Here is a 16,514-nt window from a genome sequence, read left to right on the forward strand (position 1 = left end):
TTCCCTGCTCCCCTGAATACCCTGATGTGCCTCATCTGTGTCTTGTTAACCTCGCCCTGTATTATATTTAAGTTCAGCTTCTCTTCCCTTTGTGCCAGTTTGTCTCGTTCCTTAAACAGCCTTCCAGCTTCCCTTGTGTTTCATCTTAGTGAGTGTTGACCTGTGTGTGTTTATGTGGACTGATTTTGCCTGGCGTTTTGGATACGTCTGCCTGATTGTGTTGAATACTTGTGGACCAAACTCTCATTAATACAGACTAGAAATGTTGATTCTAAGTAGAGTCTTGCATTTTGGGTCTCTTCCTTGGTTTAGCGTGTTAGTTAGAGTGACCCAGGCTTGTTAGGCAAGTTATTTTTTAATATTAGTTTGCTATTCACCCTTTTTGACAAGTCAGACGTGTTAGCAAAAGCAATATTTGAGTATGTATTAGCATCCTACATCCATTAAACAGTAAACCTGACTTTCTAAAATGAAAGCACTTGAACACACCAACGTCAGGAAGGTGACTTCTCGTCTTGTAAACTGAAGCATATGGCTCGGCTGAAACTGCTCTCTTGGCGTTTCTCTGTTAAAGTTGCAAAATACTGAAGATGGACGAGTTTTGGATTGTTCATTTTTGGGGTGCTACAGATGAATCTGTTCTTAATCTGTTGCTGAAAACACTCTGTTTCTCACAAACTACAAAGACCAACAGTTGCAATAAATCACTGGGGTTTTTGAAATGGACCTACACATTGATGATCTGTTATTAAAGACGATATCATCACTCGATGCTAAGACCTCCAAACACAGTCAGATAAGTCAGGGAGCATTCAGAGGCAGACTGATTGTTTTGGTCTTTGCTGACTATAAAAGAACACAGAGTAAACCAAGCCTCAGACTTTAAAGGACTGTGTGGAGCATCTGTCTGTTTATTCTCGGACACTAATGATGTCAAAGTCATTTCTGTCATCAGTGAAGCTCAGCTGCATATTTCCACTCTTTGAAGTACAAAAGAATTGTTCAGTGTGAGCATGAGGACGAGAGTGGACTCGTTCACCCAGAGCACAAACCCCTAAAAAATCCCTTCCTCTCTCTCATAACATTGTCACAGTAGTCATAAGCGATTGAAGACTTTTTAGATTCTGTGTCATGGCTGCCAGGAGGGGTTTCTCCACCATCAAAGCTGATGCATGCCATTGTCCGTTTTTTACATTTCACACCCAGAGTGCTGCCGAAAAAACAGCTTCTGTTTCCCTTCTTTGGTCCTTTTTTTTTAACTCACCGTTCTTAGGATTTCTCACTCAGAGGATTCTGCTACAGTCAATAAAACTGAATTAAAGCCTGCTTTAGAGGAGACCTTATTTCAGTGAGATATAAATGGGTAGATTAAGAACACAAGCACTTAAAAACAAACAACCACCGTGAATTTTTACACTCTTTGACTAACTGCAGGTTACTAACAGCACTACCAGCTACACAATTATGGCAGCCTGGTCTTAGCCTTCAAATACAAGGATCTAGGTAACTTACTTTACTGTACTTTTTATTTAATGAATCATGTTACATGAACAGGTGACAGTATTGAGAGCAAAAACAGTCAGGGTAGCATTGAGGTGAGACATCATGTTTAAAATCTGGGGTGAAGACAGCAACATTTGTACATAAGTGTCCTTGCATGTGTTTATGTTCTATATCGCTAACTTCTAATCATTCAATCAATCAATCAATCAATCAATCAATCAATCAATCAATCAATCAATCAATCAATCAATCATTATTTAAATAGCGCCAAATCACAACAAACGTTATTTCAAGACCGCTTTTAAAAACAGGTCTAGACTGTATTCTGTGTTCTATTATTAACAAAGACCCAACATCAAGACAGGATAAGATCCAGTCCCATCTTACAGACAGGACTCAGTCTGTTCTCATCTTAATCCACCATGAGCAGAGCACTTTGTAGCATTTTAGCAAGTTAAAGTGGAAAGGACAAACTTCCTTTAACAGGCAGAAACCTCCAGCAGGACCAGACTCAGAGTACAGAGAAATGCCCTATTTCAAGATTTGCTTGTAATGGGTAACAAAAATCTGACAGTAGAAAAGGAAAATCTAGACGTTTTTCTTATTTCAAGAACTTAAGTAACTTATTTTTATTCTATTGCAAGATATTTGTTACTCATTGAAAGTCTTATTTCTGGATTGTAAATCTTTAAATATGACATTTTCAGGACTCGTCAGGTGTTTGTGGCTCATATCACAGTAAGAGTAATAAGATAATTTTCACTTGAACACTTAATTTTCATTGCTGTGTTGCAGTGATCACAGACATAAAATAAAGCATTGAATCATCACTCTTTTTGCAAATGATATTGTTTGTATTTGTAGATCATATAGAGGCCACACTGATAATTTCAGTCTGTTTAATAACAAACTAACCACTCCTTACACTTTAAAGTCTCCAGACCTGAGGTTTAGGAGACGTTGGTTCCAGAGGACGCCTCACTGACTAAATGTACCTTCATCTGATTAGATCTTACTTCAGGAACATTCAGGGGACCTACACCTGGTGTAATACTTTCAATAATATCTGTACTAGACTGGAAGACAATAGAGATTTTACAGACTATATGTTTTCTATTTTCTTATTGCACTTCAAAAAGTCATAAAATGTGTTTTGTTTGTTCTCAAAAACTGAAATGTGATGATTTAGCTGCTTTCTGAAGGAGGTTAAGCTGTACTTTTTATGAGTGTTATTTTCAATGTGGCTGCAGGGCCCTGCGTGTGCAAATAGAGTGCATCTAGAGTGTGATATTACAAAAGGCCACGAAGCGAGCTGCTGTGTCTGATAAGTTGAAAGTGAGATCAGCTCGGTGTTGTCATGTCATTTGTTCAGCAGAGTAAACGCAGAGACAACAACAGACCCTCACACAGCAGCGGTGAGGCCTTTTCTTATGACAGCTGGAAACAACAGAGGAACATTTTCAGCGTCTGCAGCATGCCTTTAATAAACGATGTGAATTACATGACATGATTATGTGATTATTTATAGGCTTTAATTTACAGTGTGCTGAGAACAAACAGCACAGCCTTCAGTGTATGCTGCAGCTCCGGCTCCGTACCTGGCTGAGCGTAATTGAAGAGGATCATTGAAGCTTGCAGAGCAATAATGATAACTGATTGTATTGTTGCGATCCAGTTATGATCCATGAGCAGCTGTAATGCGACACCTTGCTGATCAGGTGGAGGAGCTCTGTGCAGCTCATCCTGCAGCGTCTGAAGGGACCGGGTATGATAGAGAGCATAATAGCTCCGACCAGCTTCTCCGCCCTGAAGAGGTGAGGAGGGGAAGGCACTAAATCATGTTTCCTTCCTCCTCACCTCTCCTGTTCATTTAGGAGCACAGACTAATTTATTCAGCCTCTCTGCGGGTCTTTCTGCTTTTCTCTTCTCATTTCACTTCTTACTGTTGAAAGCTCAGAGAGCTCCATCCGTTTAAGGTAACACATGCTGCAATAAATCCTCGCCTGGCAGATACGAGTGCTTCCTCAAGACAACAACAGAGCCTCATCACCTGCCCTTATGAATGCTTACACAGACATAACTCAGCTGTTGTATGGGCATGAAGATAAGAGCAGGTAAGGGAACTGTGTTTGGGAGGGGTTTAGTGTTACCGCGGGGTAGTTAGTGCTGAACGAGCCGGGATCGCCCCAAACAGCTGGCTGTAACCAATTGTGAGGTGAGAAACATTCAGTGATACACGATTTTAATCTCCTTCTCCCTGTGTGCACCAAACAGCAGTGTGTGTTCACACTGTTAGGTTGTTTGTGGATCTGACTGTATGCATTGTAATGGTTCATTACAGTGAACTTCAGGAGAGTTCAGCTATGGTGAAACTATTTACATTTTAATGTCGTCACTTTAGATCAGCTGTTGTAAAATGCTTATGAATTTCAGAGGTTTGCAGAAGTGCTTGTATGATTCACTTTGGCAGAGAAAAAGATGTTTGTGTAAAAACAGGCTCTGATGGAAGTTATAGTACAGATTAGGGATGCATGATATACATCGGCCTGTTAAATAATCAGCTGATGAAAGTGATGTCTGCCTTGTAATGGACTGGCAACCTGTCCAGGGTGTACCCTTCCTCTTGCCCCATGACAGTTGAGATTTTATCCATTAAAAAAATAAAAGTTGATTTCAGTTATTTTTCAACAAACCCACTCTGTAAACCCGAACAGTACTTCTAACTCATAGCCATTAAAGCTGGGGTTGGTAGTCTTGGAAAACCAGCATGAATTTGAATGTAGCATTTTCTCAGGACTCCATCTAACCCCTCCCCTCTTCCCTCGGAGCTCCTCCAAAACAACTCTGACTTTAGACTCTGATCCGGACTACAGTCCTGAGCAAAGCACCTCATCGGGTCAGAGGGGACAGGCCCGAGGTCGAGCGAGAGGGGCAGTCAGTAGAGTCAGGGGAAGCAGAGGCAGGAGACGGGGAGTGCACACCGGGGAAATGTACGCGCAGGAGGCGGGCAGAACGGCTGGACGGGATTTGAATGGTTTAAAATTTTGGCACCCAAAAAACGGTGATTGGTTGGTGTTTTCCCAGGTTTACTCTGGCTGTAGATAGCAGCTTTTCTTCACTCTTTTTTAAGAACACATTATGTATTGATTGCCATCAGGACATAAAGATCATTTTAACCAGTATAACAAAAAGTGTATCTAAATCTGATTACCAACCCCAGCTTTAAGAGTACAGCACTTAAAACCAGCTATTTAGTGAAACCAACAATTCATTATTGAGTTATCCAAACGATTAATGTTGTTTTAATTATATGTGGATCAATTTTATTGAGTTAATATCCATGTCCAAATAACAACTTTTGAGTGTACAGAGGGACGCTGCATTTGACGTCATCAAAGTCACCACGTAAGTCTTCACACACTTGAAAAACCACAATGGCTGTGCTTCACGAAGCGGCAAGTAACAAGGAAAGACAACGCCAAACCATGACATGCACTCAGTCTCATTTAGTATGTATGAATTTTAAATGTAAAAACATTTTAACTAATAAACATGAGTTGGGAAAACTGGAAAATTTAAAAAAAATAAAGAAACAATTGAGTAAACTGAAATCGTATTTTATAATTTCAGTTAAACTCAAAAATGTTATTTCTGCTACTTAAAAACTCTTATGTAATCAGTCACGACTAACAGTCGTTGAGCAATTTTAATTTGTTTGGGTTTACAGTGTACATATTCTGCACAGCAGGTGGTTGTATGCCATCTGCCATGACATACAAATAAGAAGAACAAGCACAGCCGCAAGCTGATGAATGAGTAAAAATGGCGTCACCAGTGTGGATGTTTTTCCCTGTTTCAGAGTAAAACGACATTGCAACTTGCAAAACATGCTGCAAGTATTCAGAGAGGAGGACAAAAGTCTTTAATTTTTAATACAACTAATTCAAGTCGTCATCGCAACAAAACTATATTACGGAAGAGAAACATGATGCAGCAGAAGCCGCAGCTAGCATTAGCAGCTAGAAAGCGTATCAGAGACGACCAAAAGCTACAGCAATGAATGATAAACTCAGTGAGTGTTCAGCACCTGATGATCCACCTTCCTCCAGGTAGCAGACCGAGGACTTCCACAGCTAATGGTGCATTAGGAAAAGTGTCCTTAGTCTACTCTGCAGACGTATCCTTACCTGGCCTCTGTGACCTCTACACACATTCACAGTCTGATCCACAACAACGTCAAGGACAGAAGTCTGACCACAGACACATGGACTTCTGACATTAGTCCAGTGAGGATGCAGAGTGTGACGGCCCAGTGTCTGGATGAAGACTTTAACATGAAGAAGATGTTACTGCAGCACAGGAGACCTCTGGTTCACAGTGACAAAATAAATGAAGCTGAAGAGTCAGAGCTGATCTTTGTTTACGTGTGTTAACAGCAGTTACTTCATGCAGAGCTGGTAAGTATAGAATATCAACTTGAAAAACCCCCAATAAAAATATGACTGAAAATAAATAAAATAAAAATCATGTCCACTCGCTGTTCCGGTTAAAGCTAACTGAGTTTCCTGTCATAACTGGGGGACAAATAACTTTAGATTGTTCTTCTTTCAAAGAAGTGAAAACTTAATAAAGGATGTAGACCCCATTCTTGAGGTTTGTGAACACTATTATAGACTCTGACCTCATTGGACATGTTGGCGGCTTTATTTCGGTCTAATTTGCTGATAGTTTCCGTCTTTCACAGAACATTTCATCAGACTCTTCTTCTCCAAGGACAATGTTTGAGTCATTCCTCTTTTATACGCTTTGTCTTTCTATGTTTTTACATCATTAATGTCGTGTTCCATCTTTCTTGCGTGTTAATCACTGATGGATTTACCAGGAAATATTATTTCTCCATCCATTCAGGTCAAATCTAGCGTTTTCAAGTTTTTATAAAGATTTATTTTGGGAGTTTTCTGCCTTTGTTTAGAGAGGATTGAACAGTGAATAGAGCAGAACAAATGTAAGGGAGAGAGAGAAAGAGAGGGGATTGACATGCAGGAAAGGGGCCATAGGTAGGAATCGTACCCAGACGGCCAGCCTAAGGACAGAAACCTCTGTGTATGAGGCCCGTGACTTGACGGCTATGGGCCAAACCGGTATCCCCAAAACTAGATTTTAAGTTCGGGAAGCAGAACCAGTGATGCAAAGTTAAATGCTGGTACTCCCTTCATCCCTTCCTAACATCTGTATTATGGGGGCAGTGTCAGTAAATTATTTGTGTTATGTTCTAAGTTTCCCCAATTAACAAAAGATAAAAAGATAGAGGTAGACCGGTACGATAAACCAGCTCTTGTCTTTGTTCCCTTTTGCAGCCGGGCCAACATCACCTTCGTTTTCTCTTTACTCCAAATTTCCTTGATTATCCAAAGCTGTAGAGACTTATGAGTTTGCAATTTAACATTGCTCTGCAGTGAAAACAGTCAAGTGAGCACCTTGCTCCATTGGTAATGTGTCTTAGGTGCTATTATGACAGGACAGGAAAGAGTACTAGCAGTTGGTAAGAGGTTGAAAAATTCCTGTTTCACCAAAGGGTTCAATTCAGAGGTGGAGTTACTGCATACCTGAGCGTACCTTCCCACTTAAAGCACTGAATCCCCCTAATACCATCTAATGTTAAGTAATCAGACTGTTTAAAACTAATCATAGTGGTCCCTATAAAAACGTTTACTGATGAAACTGGTTTTAGTTTAATTTGAAATATATTGCTGTATTTCTTAGTCAGACCAATTGATCATGAACACAGCTTTAATTCAAAAATGTAATATTAGCAGGAGAGAGGTGAGGAGAGTCTTGCCTTGGAGCTCAGCTACATGAATACGGTCTGATTTCTGTTTCAACCATATCGTCTTAAAATGTGGAGTTATTCATTCTTATAAACATAAAAACTCTGGTTTACAGTCATGCCTGTGTGTCTACACCTTATTGTACACATACACCATGTTGTTGAATGTGAACCTGTGAGCTGGACACCACAAACACACCACAAGGAGGAGAAGGACTGCTTGTTTCAGTCAAAGAACCAGTGTCATGTAAATTATTAGGCTTTTTCCATCAATTAAAGCTTCTTTTCAGGATTTCAACGATGACAAATAGAGCTGAAAGTTAGCAGAGAAGCTTCTGATTGAGCTTTATCTTTTTAACCAGGTGATACAGTTTTGGTACAACGCACAAAGCAGAACAGCAGTCATTCAACTCTTATCGTAACACATCGCATCACATGGCACTTAAAGCTGGGGTTGGCAGTCTCGGAAAACTAGCATGAATTTGAATGTAGCATTTCCTTATGACTCCGTCTAACCCCTCCCCTCTTCCCTCAGAGCTCCTCCAAAACGACGCCCCCCCCCCCCCCCCCACCCCCCACCCCCCACCCCCTCACATGCACGAGCGCCGCTGACTTGCGACCATATGATGGTGACTGATTCAAAACCGGTCCTCACCAAAACATTATCATAGTGAAAGTTAAAAACACAAACAAACATGGCTGCTGTTAGTACTCACAACTGTCATTCTAGCATTATCCAGTTGTACCAGTGACACGATATCAGGAGAAAAGTTATAACACATATAATACTGTAACAGCTCTACTGTTTGTTAAACGTGTTCAGTGAAGATGTTCTTAATTCCTACAGTGTTGACAGTCAGTGAAGGCATCAGGAGAGGGTTGGAGTGTGTGAGCTGGAGAGAGGAGAGACAAGCAGGAGAGTTCTTCATTCATTCAAACTTTGGTTGTTGCTTTGTTGGTTGCGTGATCACGGCCGACAGTGAGCGGTTATTAAAACTCAACGTGTTCACAAATCGGCTCATCATCCCTACAGCGTCCGGACGGACGCTACAGTAAATCTATATTTTCTGTAGGACTTACTAAATGTCATTCATTCTTCTGCTTGTCAGAGCCCCCGTGGTGAGAGTTTTTTAGACTCTGATCCGGACTACAGTCCTGAGCAAAGCACCTCATCGGGTCAGAGGGGACAGGCCTGAGGTCGAGCGAGAGGGGCAGTAAATAGAGTCAGGGGAAGCAGAGGCAGGAGACGGAGACTCGGAGTGCACGCCGGGGAAATGTACGCGCAGGAGGCGGGCAGAACGGCAGGACGGGATTTGAATGGTTTAAAATTTTGGGTCCCAAAAAACGGTGATTGGTGTTTTCCCAGGTTTACTCCGGCTGTAGATAGCAGCTTTTCTTCGCTCTTTTTTAAGAACACATTATGTATTGATTGCCATCAGGACATAAAGATCATTTTAACCAGTATAACAAAAAGTGTATCTAAATCTGATTACCAACCCCAGCTTTAACATTGAGATCAAGGCCAGGCTGAACTCTGTGACCCAGAAATCTACCTTTTCTAAAGCAGAGACCTCAAGCAGGACCAAAGTTAATGGTGAACAGGTGTCACTCAAGACTGGATGGGCCAGAAATAGAGATCTGAAGAGAGACATGGATGAAAAAGCAGACAGACAGGGAGGTGAACACAGAGCTTAATAAAAAATACCTCATAGTACAGTTATCTGAGAAGAGCCAGCAATAGGAGAGACAGTGGGACCAAGATGAGCTACTTTAAGTTTGTCAAAGATAATGTGACTGACAATAATAAACAACAAGGATGTGAGAAAGTCCCAAAAGTACCTCCAGGTTTTATCTTTGCACAACGCTGGTGGATTATGTGGAGTTAAGACTTGATGGACATCTGCATGATCTAAAAGTTTGTGTTCCTTCTTCTTCTGGCTTCTAAAAAAAACACATGTATGCATTCTATTGTGGCGTTGTCTTTTTAAAGACTGACTCAGAACTATTTATCAAATTTGAACTTGATAATAAACTTGATTTTAAGTTGACCTCTTTGCAGTTATTCAACAAGACAGAGGACTTCCTGAAGGAGAGTGAGTAATCTAAATATCTGGTGCTGCTAATTTTAAATCCCTTCTCTTGTTGTGTCCACAGATGGGAGTTTGATCCTGAAATGAAATGACTTCCACTTGTAATCTTGCAGAATGATGACTGAGACATGAGTAAGAAAATATCTTCATCATCTACAATATGTAAATGTCTGAGAAGAGATTTGTTTGAATAAGATTCTTCTTCACATCCCAGAAAGGAAAATATCCCCGGGCCGGTCTTTTTTTAACCTCTATCTGAGAGCCGGCTCTCTTAAAGTAATGACACAATGAGAGTATAATGGACTTTTAAGTGGTCTGGACATTCAGTCTGAGCTGGACCTTGGCTTTAATTTTACAGTAAGAAATGACACAGAGTAGACGGGTTAGCAGTGGAGAGAGATTTTCACAGTTTAATGACCTTCTATAAATAGAAGAATTACCGAGCAGACGCAGGACAAATCACTGCTGAAGCCATAAGCTGACTATACCTAAGCTCTCCCCGGGGACCAGTGAGTAATGATTATGAAAATTGGCCTAATTGTCTTGATCTTGGCTTGTCTTCTTAGGCTCACAGGACTACAAACAAACTTGTTAATGTACTCCCCAGACAACCTCAGGTATAAGAAACATGACTGTGAGGTTTATACAGAGGGAAAGTGATCAAATTAACTCTAAAGGAACGTTAAATAAACAGAGCACAGAGGGCTAAGTGTCTGCCAGGTGTGCTAACAATACTGAGATTCTCACATGAGATACATTTGTTTACAGGAAGGCGGCTGGGTCAGTGACTCTGCAGGTACCCCTCTAGTGTCGCTGTGCTCTTTACATCAGCTGTGAAGGGAACATAGATCATCTTTGGGTCATCAAACAAACATGAGACCAAGTGCATCAGCTGGGTGAGGACCAAGATGATCATATCTCCCACATCAGACTTAGCCATGACCAACTCTTTGACCCTAACTTACACCGAGTACACCACGCCTGACTGAGACCGGCTGTGGCTACACCCGGCCTTATCATGCACATTCACATGAATACTCAAACCAGTTAGTTTTGCCAAGACACACACTTCTATCCACCCTATTCTCCAATCAAAAGATCTGCAGAAGGTGTTGATGACACCACACAAAGGTGCATATACTGTGAAATATGTAAACTTAGAGTTCAATAGAGACATAAAGCAGCACAGTCATGGACTTTCACAGGACTGAAAGACATTGTCAGCTCAGATATGACAGCCTCATTCGGTCACATACAACCTCAGAGCAATCAGCACCTGCAAGGCGGGGACAGTGTTTATATCTGACAAATGCTTCAGTTTAGGAGAGAGCTCTGATCCATTCAAACAGGACTTAACTGACAAAACAAAACCTTAACCCTCCTGTTATGTTTCGTTTCTCAGGGACAGCAATAATGTTCCTGGGTCAACTTGACCCGGGTCATATTTAATTATCCAAAATTGTCCGAACCCAAGAAAATCCCAATAAACGTTTTTTTTAATCTCATTATCAACTCCATTACTGACCATTTAAATCAATATTTAGTGCAATAGTGTTCATTAATTCTCACAGATGTGCAATGCAAATGTGTGAAATGAGCAATTTTCATTTTATATGTTGTTTACGCTAATTAAGCCAAGCAGAAGAAGTTTCATAACGAAATAATACTAAACAATTTTATTTTTGAACTTTAAAATGGGTCAATTTGACCTGCAACATAACAGGAGGGTTAAATCAGCTCAGTGTCTGAGTAGTGTCCCATCTTGGATGACTCCCTCTAATCTTAACACACTTTCATCGATCATCCTGTAAAACAATTTACGCTGCCATCACCTTTTTCTCTGTGACCGTTATTTTTCTGTTCATATCAGCGAGAATAGGCTGACTAGTCTCACATTACTGAGCTCAACCTGCTCCGTCCTAGGAGTAAAAGTTACACCCAGGTGGGACACACACAGGGCTCACGTCTAATTGGTACACAGGGCTTAACTTAAAGTTAGTCATCACTTCCAGCTCTAAGTCAGGCGTAAGGATACACCCAGGTGTACGCCCAGCCGGTGTACTGTAGGTCAGATATCTGTGTCAAACTAATCATCACTGTCGCCCCGTATTACACTGTTAAAATCTTATCTGACCTGAAGTTTACGCCAGCAACACATTAACCAAATTGGTTATATCCCAGGTAGGCATTTGGGGAAACTGTAACAGGCTGCATGTATGGTTTGCACATGTGCATTATTTGTTTTCACTGGATAAGTAACTTAACTGTTTAGTTACTTAAAAAAATCATGGTTTCACAACTTTTACCTCATGTTAAATATGTCAACATGCTAACAACACAAAGTTTGAAATGTTTCTCAGTAGGCGTCATTGTCTAACTTCACCTTCCTTAATTTTTATCCACAGGCATAGTTTGGACTTTGAAGTTCACAAAAAACAGAGGACTTGTGATGCCGTTTTATGACAATTACCCCTTCTATAGAAAGCAGAAAAATAAATATATTAATGATTAATGATTCAGATCCTTGGCTGTTAGGGTTTCTCCACCGACCGACCTCTTGGGCTCGTTCATCACTGTTTGAGTTACTGTGATATGATAAAAAAAAAAAAAACATGGGTGTTAAAGGGGATTTCTTGGCTTTTGCAAACAGCCTCCAGTGGACACTTGAGGAACTGCAGCTTTTGCACTTCTGCATAGTCTTCATTTTTTCAACATGGGGGGGTTGCCACTTTAAACTTGGTGACACAGATCAAGGCATATCAACATGCAAAGTTGGTTAACAGACTGATGTTAACCTGATCTTTGTGCCTGAAGGACAGAAGCTGTTGGGGGTTAAATGTAGCACGGTTCTTTGCATTCAGAAGCCAGCTTGGCGAGCTGGATGTAGAGGAAATAAGTCATCAACTTTCACTCTCACTAGCAGGTTTTCTTTGTGCCAAACACTCCTCAGAACCACCTCCCCCCCCCTCTCACTGAGCACACTGTACGTCCAGACCCCATCTGGTGCCCGACGGCTGAGTCTTCACACGCTGCCGCATCGTCTCTCCTTGGCCAGAGGAACAAACAGAGTTATCCCACAGGAGTGCTCTTCCTGCTTGGATCAAAACCAACCCAAATGAAAATAAAATGGAACAGAACAATGCATCCAGCTCTGAAGCAACACTTCTCCAAAACACACCATCATCTCTGCATCAAAGCATTCACACACACGCACGCACGCACGCACGCACGCACGCACACACACACACACACACACACACACACACACACACACACACACACACACACACACACACACACACTGAAACTATACCATCCCTGCTTTTATGTCCCTGTTGAGGTTGGAACTTATGGTTGCCTTCTGATGCATAGTTTATGACCTTAGGGGGGAGAAGCCGAGCCTGAGGGACCAGGAGGATCCTCTTCCCCAACGTGTGTCACCTTAAATCCTCAGGTCAACGTGTATATGTGCCCCGAGGTGCCTATCGTGATTTTACACACTGCTATCCTGTGAGGTAATTACACTTCAGGTACATGAGACTGTTGGTATGCTAACACAAAGCTCCTATGCTGACTGCACTGCACAAACAGCATGCTGATTGTCTATCATAAAACCTCACCTTCAATATGTTATTGAGGTGAGATTAATATATTATATGGTTTATTAATATGCACATAAAATGTCTGAGATAGTTGTGCTTTTTTAAGTTTTACTGCACTCATTGAACAAACGAAACTTCCTCTGATTGTTCAATAATTAAAAAGCAGTCTGGCATTATTTCCTGGATCTAATTCTACAAATGTTTCAATCTGAAGTTTTGAAAAATGATGATATCATTGCTGTGAATCAGACTTAAATGGTAGCAGCCTTATTTCTCAGGGAAAATACGCCCAGCTAAAATGAACCCAGTTGCATATTAAAGTGTGTTCACTGAAATATCTTGTTTTTGCCCCTGACAGACTCAGACTGTTATTATTTGTCTGATAACATTACAGAAAGTTCCCCCACAGAGATTGACCTTCGTTGTTAAAATGATATTACTTTTCTTAAACAACAAAACATATTTTGCATTGCTCACTTTACAGGCACCAGACTTCTTCAACAAAAGTAATCATGTTTACCTTCCGGAACATTTGTATGATTTATATATCCCTACCTCTGTCTTTATTGTGTTTGTGTCATTTTATTCTATCTGACAATAACAAAAACAACCCAAAAGGTCAGAAGGCAGAGATGGACCAGTAGCTCCTGTGTTCTGCAAAGTACAACCCCAATCCCAAAGGAGTCATGGTGCATGGTGTAAAATGTCAATAAAAACTGATTTTGATGGTTCGCAAATCATTTAAATGCAATTAACAATGGTGAAAAGACCACTTATCAAATGCTGAAACTGAAAAATATTACCTTAATGTGAAAAAAAGATATGCCAATTTTCAGTATTGTGCGTGAACAAGCTCAAATTAACACGTTCATTGAACCGCCAAGTTTGCAGCTCATGAACGTGAGCGTCGTTCATTCTGGAGGCAGAGAACGACCACTCACACTCCGGGAGGATCCAAGAATTACAGAGAGTTACTGAGTGCTGTGTTTAGTGTAGCCAAATCAGGTTTACGGCACCCAACAGACATTCGACACGGCTTATGTGTCAAGTATCCAGATGTAGTTAGCGGTACCTGTGAAGCAGCTGTTGTGAACATTTGAAGGAGTTTTATGAACGAATCGGGACAGACCCTAACGGGCTGGTCTGGTTTTAGAGAGGTGTAGCTTTTTGAAAATGAGGAATAGTTCCCTAGTGTTTGTTTGTTCAGTGTTTCTTTTCCCTTAGCTCTTCTCTCATAGGGGATGTTCCCCATGTAACAAGTTAGATGTGTGTTTCTTAGTTTTCATAGCAGCAGGTTTTCTTGTCTTTTAAACTTAATACCTGTGTTAAAAATAAAAAAACTAAAGAACCTTGAACTAGTTCATTTTTTGTGTGAACTTGCACAACACTGCACATTTTAAAGTTGGTGCCAGCAACACATTGGGACAGGGGATTGTTTACTGTTGGGCATCAGCTCTTGTTTTCACAACACTCCGTAAACGTTGGTGAACCCAGGAGACCAGTTTCTGGAGTTTGGAAGCTGAAATAGTCTGCTTTCTTTAATTTGGTCAATGTCTCCTTCACCTTGTGTCCTTGTGTCTTTGTGAGGCTGGGTGGATGTTTATTGTTCATACATGTATTCCTGTACAGACAGTGGCAACAAATCTCCTTATTAAGGACAAATAAAGATCTATTTATCTATCTATCTATCTATCTATCTATCTATCTATCTATCTATCTATCTATCTATCTATCTATCTATCTATCTATCTATCTATCTATCTATCTATCTATCTATCTATCTATCTATCTATCTATCTATCTATCTATCTATCTATCTATCTATCTATCTATCTATCTATATGAGTTGGTGTTAATATATTGAATGTCCCCCACTATATTATAGTGTCTACTGCTGCTGAAAACTGGGTTTAAAACATCAGAGTCTGAGGAGTTAAATGAGGTAGTTGCCGTTTCCAACAAGCTTGGGGGTACTGCAGAGTTGTTGGATTATTCTTAGTTGGTTCACCACAAGAACAAAGCCCTTTTACATTAAACAGTCATTTGAGCCTTTGTTCTAACACCATATGGCCAGATAGGGATCACATACTTTTGTTAAGTTGTGGTCTGGACCTAGTTTGGGCTTGGTCCCTTGGTTCCAATTACGGGAATGACACATCCTAAAACATTTTTAAAGAGAGTAGTGTTCCTCCAACTTTGTTTGAAAAGTTTATGTTTGTCCCTCTTTTGCTTCATCATGACGGTCTACTAGCCAACACCATACTTACATATTCTCCCAGTTCAGTGTAAGGTGGCTTCACTGGCCTGGACCAAGTGCTCACCACACTCGTTCTCTTGTGTTTGAACAGTTTGTGTTTTTTAAGCAAATTCAGCACATAAGTACTCGTGGCTTTTATGTGAAATTTTCCATAACTCACACCTGGGCTATGTGTTTGAGTGTCCACAGACTTCATCCATGCACATGTAGTTTCATGTACACTCATGGGGATGCCTGTACGTACATGCACGGGTTTGTACAGTACTCAAACATAAACACTCATACTCAAGCATCGTCCTCTCCTAATTTTCAGAGATCTTATTTCCCTCCATGTATAAGCTGATTATTTTGTTAAGACAGCTAATGGATTTGGTTGAAAGGAAATCCTATCATCATCCTCAGAAGATTGCATGTCTTTGGGTGTCAGTCATTCTTAACCCGGATTTACGCAGATTCATGTTTAGTTTACAGCAAACCGTTCTGCAGGCTGATGATTTCAACATATTTTATGTACTTATTTAAACACAGACCAGCTCTCATTATGAAAACAGCTGTCTCTCCCTAATGCATCTACAGAGCTCCAGATAAGCCACACAGCGATGGTGATGTTCATGACACTGAGGAGAGAAAGGACTCAGGCATGCCTGGTCCCTGCTGACATGCTGCTGTTAGTGTGTTTGTTTTTCTTTATATATGTGGGCTGTGCACTCTAAGACCTTATTTCTGACAGTTCCCAGCTACTTGACTTCCCACATCCACAGTGTCACAAGGTCAGACAGCACCTTGGGTGCTTATCACCTGATAGTGGCAGGGCCCCTGAGTCAAAGCGAGGTCGCATCACCGGGGGAGAGCGGTGAGGGGCCCCCGGTCCTCTGTACTGACACTGAATTATTGAGTGGGATTGGCTGTGGCTACCTGCTCCACAATCACCACTCCACCAGCGAGGGCCCACAGGCACAGTTCACAGGCTGGGGGAGAGAAGCTAAAAACACTAGACTCCCTTCAAAGGCACACATGTATTGTACTGCTTTGATGTGTTTATTTGGAGGGGAGCTTTGCCTTGGGCTGGAGAGGTTTGGGAAATTGAAAGGGGAAAAAAGAGACATGCTATGTTGACAACTTTCTTACCCCTCAATTGGAGGCCGGTGGGATGAATTTGCTGAGTGGTTTAAAACCTTTGAAATTAATATAATTCTAAACAAATTCAGTCTGGGAGAAGTGGCAAATGGCTTAAG

This window comes from Notolabrus celidotus, chromosome 13, assembly GCF_009762535.1.
Source record: "Notolabrus celidotus isolate fNotCel1 chromosome 13, fNotCel1.pri, whole genome shotgun sequence".
Classification (NCBI taxonomy): Eukaryota; Metazoa; Chordata; class Actinopteri; order Labriformes; family Labridae; genus Notolabrus; species Notolabrus celidotus.